The following is a 10930-nucleotide window of genomic DNA, read 5'->3' on the forward strand; positions in this document are numbered from 1 at the left end:
TATCCGCCCCTGCATTCCTGAATATTCTTTTGTTCGGCATTTGAATTTTGAATCGAGAACGTCATCAAACTATTTTTCAAAGATTTTTCAAATAAAATGGAATAAAAGCTGCCATTTTCAACTGACTGGTTTATATCGTAACAAGACTTTACAAATGGCCGCTTTACCGTTTTTGCAACAGGACGGCCTTGACATGACGTTTCAACACGATAAGGTCACTTTGCCCGAGTTGTACAGCAGTATCTTAGTCAGAACAATGTTAATATGATCCCTTGATTTCGTTACCCAGAGAACCCATTACGAAGTCATCCGAATCCTCCAACAACAGGAACTCCGCTAAATACTTCCTCGGGTATGGAGTTATCTTTCATCGACCTTCAGTCTTCCGAATGAGGCCCAGTTGCCAGGGATGCACCAATGCACGTGTGAGCTTGCTTGTGGAACCTCCCCTTGTGTTGTGGCTCTTTGCGTATGCAGGATGCGCTGTTCTTATGGACTGTTTATCGTTACGATACTTTGAAACATACCTTTGTCTTTCATTCTCGCACTAAAAATATAACTCCGATTCAGTTTATTGTATGTGGGACCGCTTCCGTGGTGTAGTGGTTAGAGCGCCCGCCCGGAGAGCGGAAGGTCGCGAGTTTGAACAACAAAAAGTCGCTTGGTTTTTCATGGTTTTATTGAAGCACGAGCTTGACCGATGTGGCGAACATCATATCAGACATGGCCGCACGGTCGGTACACACCTTTACCATAGCAACAAATGATAGATAAAACAATAAATAAAATAGAAAAAACTGTCATAATAATATATTAATATGGTATGCCTTGCAGATATAATGGCAAAGGGTGAAGTCATGTTGTTATTGCATATACGAGTGTTATACGCAAGGCGAACTGAGAAGAACAGTCCAATGGTCGACCCTTATACAACATAAATCGTGAACGCTTTAGTTCACCAGCTTCCGAATCTCTTTTTGACACTGAAACAGACTCCGTCATGTGCATACACGAAGGGGACGTTTGGGGGTGGACGGTTATGATTTTAAGGGGGGGGGATTGATTTTGTACATGACAGGCAGGGGAGCGTCACTAACTTTGTACATATAATTTATAGGGGATCATTCTCATTGTACATGTTTCTCCATTAAAATCATCATCACACCCCGCCATAAATTATGAACGGTCCTTAAGGTAACAATAACTCATTAAACATTGAACAACACAGTTTAGCTGCCATTTCACATCATACGCAGTCATCCCTCGACATCCAACATCGACTGAGTGAATGATGTTTTAAACTGCTGACAGCGACACTATACCGTGCGCAATTGGCCTGTAAATAATCAGTTAAGTAGGTAAACGTGTGGCTGATAGTATGAGAGGTCACTTCTCATACGATGACACACACGTTTGTAACAATCCCCTCAGGCTACTGAATAATATTCATTCCATATTAAACTGCTTCAAATCTCATAGCTGATTGTCCTCAAACAGATATTGTAATAACTTATATAGGTAAAAATAATCTGTCACAGCATTTTGTTTACATGCTGCATCAAGCGCAGATTTAGAAGGGGTGTGCTGGGGTGCACACTTACTCACCCCCTTATTTGCTTCAAAATTTCAGCATAGCTACTTTATGTATATACTAGGACTAAGACAAATTTAGATGATGTGCAAGACAATTCCCCACCGGTTCTCACCCAAATTGTGTCCTCCCTTGCCACTCTGTTCATCGTGTTGTATGAAGCCCATTCTTTCTATTTTTGGCCTCGATATTAATGGGATATGATGCATAACCATTATCAATTTCTAAAGCCACATTACACAATGGCCTGTGTTGATGTGTCAACATAATTACACTAATTTACTATGCACAAAGCGATCGTTACGCTAACACTGTCGTAAGTATATAAATGCGTCGGCGTTAAAATCGCTTTGCGACCTCGGACCCTCGGTCAACGTTTAATAGAAAGATGCGTCCGTACAATCGCACAAGACGACTGTTATCCGTGGGGTTTGAAGGCGGCTTTGGCTCCAGCAAACGGACAGTCCATGCCAGTTGGAATAAAGTAGCTGAAATAATTTTCTTGCACGGTAAAATGTTATTGTATCAGTGTATCAGTTTATGACTACACAAACAAACGATAAATAACGTCAACAAGAATTCCAATAACCCCAGCCCCTCTAATGCAGTGAATCCAGAATACTACTTCACAAATAATCTCAAAGTATTTATGAAATTTCGCTCGACGAACAAAGGACGAGGACCTATAGAACAGGTTCCAAGATAAGAAAAGGTTGTGAGTTAACGACAATGTACTGCAAAAATCTAAAAAAATGCAATGTATGTACGAACGTTTACGTAAGCCATTATTTTACTGAACAGTAAAAACTGCATCCCCAACATGCTTTTGTTTCTCTGAGACACATGTCTACTGACATAACCTAGTGAGGTAGGTAGACAGCTTATGTATCCAAAACAACTGTAGCGAACATACAGGTTTTGAATTTGTATTCTTACAAGATACAGTGGACTCCCTCTAAACCGACATCGCTCGTGACCGGTGAAAAATGTCGGGTTAGAGGAATGTCGGTTTAGAGGAAGTTTTTAGAAACTCAGTAAAAAATTAAACCACACACAAACAAAATTAAACAAAGAAAACAAACCACAGGCATGAAAGCACTTCTGTATTGTGCTTTCAATGGGTAGTCATTGTGACTTGCAATGCAGTCACCGACCATGACTTCTTATTATAATATATGTGTTGTTGACACTGACTGGCAATGTTCATGCTAAACTGAGATGATATTAAAGACATGTTTTGGAACTGGATTTGAATGTCGGAATTCGGAATGAAGGGATGTCGGTTTGGAGGGAGTTACTGCTATAATATGATATAGGGACAAAGTCGGGACCAAATAAATATGTCGGTTTACAGGGAATGTCCGATTAGAGGGATGTCCGTTTAGAGGGAGTCCACTGTATATTGAAAATAGCTTCCGTGAATGTGGAGTACAGCTGTAATGGATATACATTGATATGTATGTTTACCGAAAACGGCTGAAGTTATCATAATTATCACAAACAGTTACAAACAGCATATTAAACAATCATTGAAGACAGCTGTAATGCTACAGTTGTAGTGAACTAGCATATCGCACATGAACACATCAAACATGTATTTCGATCACAGAAGTAACGAAAAAATCTCCCACAGACTGAAAAAAACAAGTATTTAAAATATTTTCAATTAAAGGCCGTAACAAAAGAAAGACAGGCATAAAAATCAAAACATCTGTCTACAATAAAGTATTGATATATTTCATTGTTGAGGAAATATCGGCTGCGGCTATCGTATCCCAGGCCCAAGAAATGATAATTTAAAAGCTTGTTTATAACTTGGAAATGTGTGAATATGCCGATATAAATGCTGTAGGGTTAAATGTGTGTTAAATCATCATGACCGCAAGTATATCCGCATATCCTCAGCCACCAAACAACCCATATCAACCCCAAAGCGAATGGGAAAACACAAACAGAAGCAAGTACGAAATATTAAAAGGACATTAAAATTGGCATCACAATCTCAGTTTGCTGGCGGATAAAGGCAAAGGAGATCGATCTTATCACATAAAAGTCTCCAATACAAACAATTTCAAACATAATATAATATATTTACAAATTGCATATCAGTTACACATACATAACCGAACCTTTCATATTCTGGGGAAGGGGGATTGGGAAGTTACCGAAAAAAATCAAACCGTCCGATAAAATACTGTGAAATATATTTATGATTCAATCTCTTGAAAGAACATGTCTGGCCAAAAAATAATTGAATGTTACAGATTGTTTGGGTTAAAAATATCTGGCTTTGCGGCTGTAGCTGAAAAATAATCTCTTCCACACAAGCCAATTCCCCCGGAATATCAAATGGGAAGGCCTTTACTGACGGAGAAACTGTAATACTTGATGAACACATAAAATGAGCAAATCTGTTGTAAACTCCTGGCAAATGTTCAGGCACTGTTAATGGAAGTAATATGAAAACGTAACCATGCCCAATTTTGGATTACTGTTCGTTTGGTCAAAAAGTTTATATTTTTTAATAAAGGAACAACAGTGTCATTTGTAAGAATTTAACAGACACCCAGTATTTTTTCCGAAAGTGTAAGCGGCGTAAATTCTGCCATGGCTGGCCTAATAATAATTATTATCCCAAAACGTTCAAAGACGGATTTTCTTCCATTCCAAAATACTATTGTCAAATGGTCTGTGTATAAATATGTACAGCATTTATGTATTTAAAAACAAAAACAATAAAGTTCAAAATTTACAATAATCCAATGCGATCGACGTTTGAAAACACTTTAGAAAATGACGCCATAACGTCATAAAAAAACGGGAACGAGCCAGCATTCCACCTTCTTTCCCAACTTGGAAATACAGATTTTCATCCAGTGTTATAAATACGCATTCATATCGGGTTACGTTTTTACATCCTTGTCCATGTATAATTAATTCACTGTATCTGGAATGATTCAACGTTTATAATCACTGTAAAAATATCACTACGTTGCACCGCAACAATAAATGACAGTAAGATATTGACTTTGTACAAATGTAAAGTTTCAAGAAATATTTTACACTTGACTCCACGTGATATTTTGGTAAAACTGTACTCAAATTTTCAAACATGCAAAATAGTGAATTAACAATTACCTACATACGATAATTAGAACTAGGTATAAAAAACATAAACATATATAATTTGCATATCATATTTAGTATTGCTATTACTAGCAATGACTGGCACTGTTACTATGATCATGATCAGTATATACTCAACAACAAAAGTTCAATTGTCAATATTTAAGTATTATATGGATCACAATATGAACTATTAATAGTTTAATGGTTCATATTATGATCCATATAATACTTAAATATTGAATATTGAAATTGTTGAGTATATTATGATCAGGATATATTTGTACAAATATAAACTACATTCACGTTTATGTAATATTCTATGAAAGGAAATGCAACGTCAAATAATGCTATGTGTTTCACCAATAAAGTGACAGTTTAAATAAACTTGGGTCCAACTCGGCTTGAAGACTGTTTCAGATACACCACGGCGAGTCAGCTAATTTAAAAAGTGAGTGAGTTTAGTTTTATGCCGCCTTTTGCAATATTCCAGCAATAATAATATAATAATATTTCTGGGAACACCAGAAATGGGCTTCACAAATTATGCCCATGTGGGGGAATCGAACCTGGGTCTTCAGTGTGTCGAGCGAACGCCTAAACCACTAGGATACATCACAGCCCCTAACTCTAAAGGAACAACGATCACAGACGTTTGTAACTGCATTAAAACTAAGACAACATTCTAAAACTAAAATGTGAAAAACTATATTTCAGGAGGTTCTTTATTAAAAAAACTTAAATTAGTCATTTCATACCCGAATAAGTAAAATGTTTATAAACAACTCCTTTATAACAGTCGTTTACAATATTAATTATTCAGAGTAATATCGTTAAAACATATCGAAAATATACCTTAATAACCCTCCCGCCCCTACATTTCTTTATACTTTTTGAAGAAATACATCATATTGAAATTTGGATGTTTTATTTTTCTCGACCTAAATTTTAGGGACGAAATCCGTAAACCAAAAGCAAAGCCAGTAAGTCTTGCCCAAAGAACATGGGAATGGGGCTGACAAGCCTAGGCTTATGACATAGAACTCGTTTTCATCTGTTCAAACCAACCTAGCTTTGAGCTCACCGAATATTGGGATGGTTGTAATTGCCAGTTTTGGCAGCACCGATTTCATAAGGAGTTGTCTCCCTTTAGTTTTCAGTTCAGAAAATACGAAAGGCACAAAGGGAAACAACTCTAGGCAGATTATGGTTCAGGTTTACAAGATTATTTCAAACTTGACTTTTCGCAACTCCGAAGTAAATTATTTCAGGACTTTGAAATTAAATTAAAATGAGAAAAGAAAATAATCATGGAATAATCATAATTGAAATATATACCTTGACAATACCAAAACGAAACTGCTGGACTTACAAAGAAGTTACAGATGTTACTCAAAACATTTTTACACAGCAATAAAAACATATCAAAATCTAAGCATTCGTTGTTGTGTTTTCATGAAATGGATCTGCATTTCTAACATTTGCTCCAGACTTCATTCATGTTTCACCGTATCAACATTTTACCGTAAATCCTTGAAATAACTCCCGGGGTTTAGTTATGAGGTCCTGAACCCCGGCTTGTATTCGAGGCTGTCGTTTGTATATTTATTCATTTTCAGTACGGGGTTTTGGCTTCAAAACCTTATTTTCTTATATACAGTATATAGCATAGATCCTTTCATTCATGGGTATCATTTACGTCAGATTCCGCGTTTATTCAAAACACATGGCCGTTGGACGTACGTTTACTCCAGGTATTTATTTAAGGATTTACGGTTATGTGCTTGTGCTGGACGCTCGCCAATAGTATGTCATTTATGGCGGGTAAGTGAAGGAGAAGCAAAGCGGTTCTTTTAAAACTTTAGCTAACAGTAAAAATGTAGTTATGGCGTTGACAAATCAAGGATCATATTCAGCTGAAGTCATGTATTCGAAGCTACGAATGGACTCTGCGATGACGGATCATCCGAGCTCCGTGAACCTTCTGAAAGACAGCCTGTTGCAAGAAACCAACGAGTTGTGTCATACAACAATTCAGCAAGCACAGATGGTCATATAAAAGCTTCGTAATGCCGTTTAAACAAGTTTCAAATATATTAACAGTCAAAAACATAAATCTCACAAGATAAACTACAGCACCAAATACATTATTAACTTAAAAAATATGTTCGTTATTGTAAATTTATGTCACTAATTTCACTAGACATCTTGAAAAATGGGACGGATGTATAATTGAATATTCCACCAAATATTTTCAAATTTACTCTTTGCTATATTTACAAATATTGTACAGACTATCAATAGATAATATATTTTTGGTCCTCGTCGGTATAGCATAAAATATGCATCCAAGCACCATTGTGTCGAAGTTGAAGGAACCTACGTGAATACTTCGAGATATCCCAGGTTCGACATAAAATGATGAAAAAGGAAGGCATTCGAAGGGACTTATCTGTTACTTACGATGTACGTTCGACACATCAACATTCGACACAACGGTGTTTACGTCTATATGTATTCACATTTTATCAAAGGTATTTACATTTTACTTTATCATATATTACATTAATTCACTGAGAATGGAAACGAGGAATGATGGCGTGATACGTTTTGTCGCGGCTTCGGAAGCTTTCCAGACATGTCATGAAAACTGAATCTCAGATGGGTTTATCCAGCTCTACCCATGTGTGGGAAGTCTAACCTGAACCCGAAACCGAACGCCGCAACCACTGTGCCATCTTACCACCTTACGATCTTATAGACCACTGTCTACTCTGTACTTATCACCTTACGATCTTATAGACCACTGTCTACTCTGTACTTCCATGTAGCAATTGTCAACGCTGTATGCAAGTTTCAGAATTGTACGAATCTCAACCGGTTACTCATGTTCCGCACGGACAGAATACAGTGGATGTACACTGGTCAGTCAGTTTGGACAATTACTGACAAAAAGGTTCGTTACATAACTACATAGCTACAATTCATCCCGTAATACAGTCAGTTCAAACCTGACAGAGATGAAATATCAGAAATTTGTTATTTTGATATATAATATGTAAACTGATTTTGGAGATCTGGTAATGAGTTGAAAATTCTCGAATTACAGATAACGTATAAACACCAAGGCCTTACTTATATTGGCAGTGGTATCATGTTCCCTACCTAATAAAACAGAGATATTGATCTGAAGATCTACATAAAATAACAACTAGTAATTCCTAAATTTCATTGTCACTGCGCGTTTACGACGAAGTACTCGATCATTAAGAGAAACAAGACGCTCATAATAATTTTTTTTAGCACCAACACGATTTAGATGCAGATTTAAAAATGCTAAATTGTTTTCAAAAGTAAATGCATTTCGTTCAAGGAATATAATATATAACAGTAGGTAACCTATATTAATCGAAGTCGTATGCATGTGGTTGTGTATAAGTGTGTCATGGTTGCAGCCGAAAAAAATATATACTCTTCAAAAAAAGTAGGGGAATTATTTTTACTTAATTTTTACTTTACGATTAAAAAAACGGGAGATATATCTGAGTCAGTCAATACTGATATGATAAAAATGAATGTTTTGGGGTGTGCATCACCCCTTGTACTTCCTTATGACAATAGTTGTTTGTACAGTAATCGCTCTTGAAAGGTGATTGGTGTGTGAGGTGAAATTTGCATGTGTACGATTTTCATTTTCAAACAAACCAAAACCGGCTAGAAACAAACACTAACAACTGTGTGATGCAAGCTGATTGTCGAAATGAATGGTCTCCTGTGATTTATCGACCTTCGTGAAAACCGTCAAAATCAACAATAACACCCCATGCACGTGTATGGGCTACTGCATTGTGCACGTGCATCGCATGCGATGTGTTCAGGGGTAGTGATAAAGAGAAATGGTGGTGCGTTCACAAGATGTCTGTCTTTGAAAAGTTCGTTAACGCTTATACTTCCTATCCAAATTGAAAGTTCAGGTTCCCCTACTACTTTGAAGTATATAGAAGTATATACACAAACGAGGTAAAACCTGGAGATACAAAAACAGGTTACAGATGGAATATGTTTGAAATATAAAAGGTTGTAAATGCAAATTTCAACAGAAATAACGATACAAGTGCAAACACATATCTGTACTGCAATAGGTGTTATAAATGAGAAAAAATACCCATAAACATTTACAGGAACTATTTCAATCCGTTTTTGTTATCAACAGACTGTTAAATTGCGGGGTATTGCTAACACTGGCCTATATATTTTTAAATTTGATTGGCACCTATTTGATTAGCTTTCAAGGTATGGATATTTTCTAGAAACGTAGGTTTGAGATTTTGGCTTGTGGGCCCCGTTCCTCAAAGCGATCGTAGCGCTACGACAGTCGTAAGTCTATGTTAAAGTATGGGGTTACGGTCACCTTAGCGCTACGATCGCTTTGAGGAACGGGGCCCAATATTTCAGAATGACCCCAATGGTGTAAGGAACGAATATCCTAATGAAAATGAATATTAATTTGAAGGATTATAAAATACCCTTCAGCGCAAGAAAGTATACACGCATGTTTTCAAATCTAACTTTAGAGTATATACTTTCTTTTGCTCGATAGATTAGTACGTGTTATGACTCTTTTATATGCTTATTTGGAAATGCTCAATTCGATTGATGACTATACTGAATTCCAAAGGAAACGCAAATATTACAAATGTTTGAAATTAAATGATATACGACATAAATCAATGCAAAGTGGTGTGTGTTCGGTGCTCAGACAGTCATTCTCGTCAGTTGTGTGTTTTGATGTACCGATGGAGGTCATACTCGATAATGAAATATCATTTATCATGAATCTCAGTGACGTTACCAAATGTCGTATTCTCTAACTGACATTATCAAAAACCCGTCTGGTTATGAATAACGACAATTTGTGTGTTCACTGTAAAGACTCATGTCCTTTGCATGATAAACAAACATCGATTTCTCTATTCCCCACTGTATCAGAGTTTTACGTGATTCGCGTTTCTTTTGGAACATATTTGTGTTGTGTCACATCTTGTAAACTCAAACGATGCTATTGAAAGATACACAGCTCTTCTCGTTTACCTGTCATTGAGTGTTTCCATTTAATAAGTTTTTCAAATCTTTATGGACATATATGCTAATTTAGAGCAATATAGTTAAAGCTTATCTGTTCATTTAATGAGGCTTAACAAAACACGAGTTTAACTATATTTCAGTTACGTCACGATGTGTTAGCTTCATTTGGGAACAGCAGAAGATGAAAGTTTTGGATATGGTCACTTTGGTGACAATAACACTGATAAATCCTTGCCAGAATCGTCAAAATGGATCAGAGCCCTTTGTACACGTCCGACCTTCATAGGCTTGCGTCCATGTACTTTCAAATAGTAATCATTTCAATAGTCATAAACGCCACGGATCTGGAGCTGACTGATCACTGACCCTTCGAGATAAGTCATTCAAGACCCTTCAAAGATTCCAGTACAGATACCGACTGACCTCTGTCCAGTACCTAGCAGAATGAGTGAGTTGGATTTTTCGCCGCAAATGTCCAGCAGTAGGTTATCTCATGTGAACATTGGAAATAGGTTTCCCACTTTGTAGCCATGTGGGGAATCGAACCCAGGTCTTCGGCGTGACGAGCAAACGCTTTAACCACTAGGCTACCCGACCGTCCCAATGCCTGTCAGAAGCGTTGCTGGACAAAATCGACGTATTCATACGTGTTTCAAACCAACATAGGATTGTTCACCAGTGCATGTGAAAAAGGGTTTTTGAGACATATCTAAGCAAGAATTCATTTCGCCTGTTTTACAACCACTTGGATTTTTAACCCGATCTTGACATCAGAAATTAATTACAAGGATAGACAATTTTGTGTGTTAAATCCTAGCATTCTCGACTTTCGTTCTAAGGTTATAAATACCGGATTTGTTTTAACGGACAAAACCATATGTACTGACCACATAAAAGTCCTTTCACATTCAAAGTATTCAAGGAATCTTACATGTCCCAAGATATTTTTGGTCACTGAAGGGGTTTAAGAAGAAACATCACCAGTGGTCATAGCTGTGTCCAAACAAGTCTGGACACTCTGTCTATATCCCCTCCATTCCCGACCAAGGGATCACCGTCCTCATTGTGTATAGTAGGAAGAGAACGAAGATCCCGTCCCTTTAGGACTCAGGGTTGTCCTCTGCTGAT

At 37.0% G+C, this 10930-nt stretch overlaps 1 long non-coding RNA gene across 1 annotated transcript; it reads right to left on the reverse strand.

The window, feature by feature from the left end:
* Positions 1-661: 661 nt before the first annotated feature.
* Positions 662-10927, reverse strand: LOC124260471. Its single transcript, XR_006894094.1, has 2 exons — positions 7505-10927; positions 662-7463 (listed from the first exon to the last, which is right to left on the reverse strand). It is a non-coding gene; the product is annotated as an uncharacterized LOC124260471 (long non-coding RNA).
* Positions 10928-10930: the final 3 nt, after the last annotated feature.

The sequence above is a fragment of the Haliotis rubra genome, unplaced genomic scaffold (genome assembly GCF_003918875.1).
Source record: "Haliotis rubra isolate DU_JTF1 unplaced genomic scaffold, ASM391887v1 Scf765, whole genome shotgun sequence".
Classification (NCBI taxonomy): Eukaryota; Metazoa; Mollusca; class Gastropoda; order Lepetellida; family Haliotidae; genus Haliotis; species Haliotis rubra.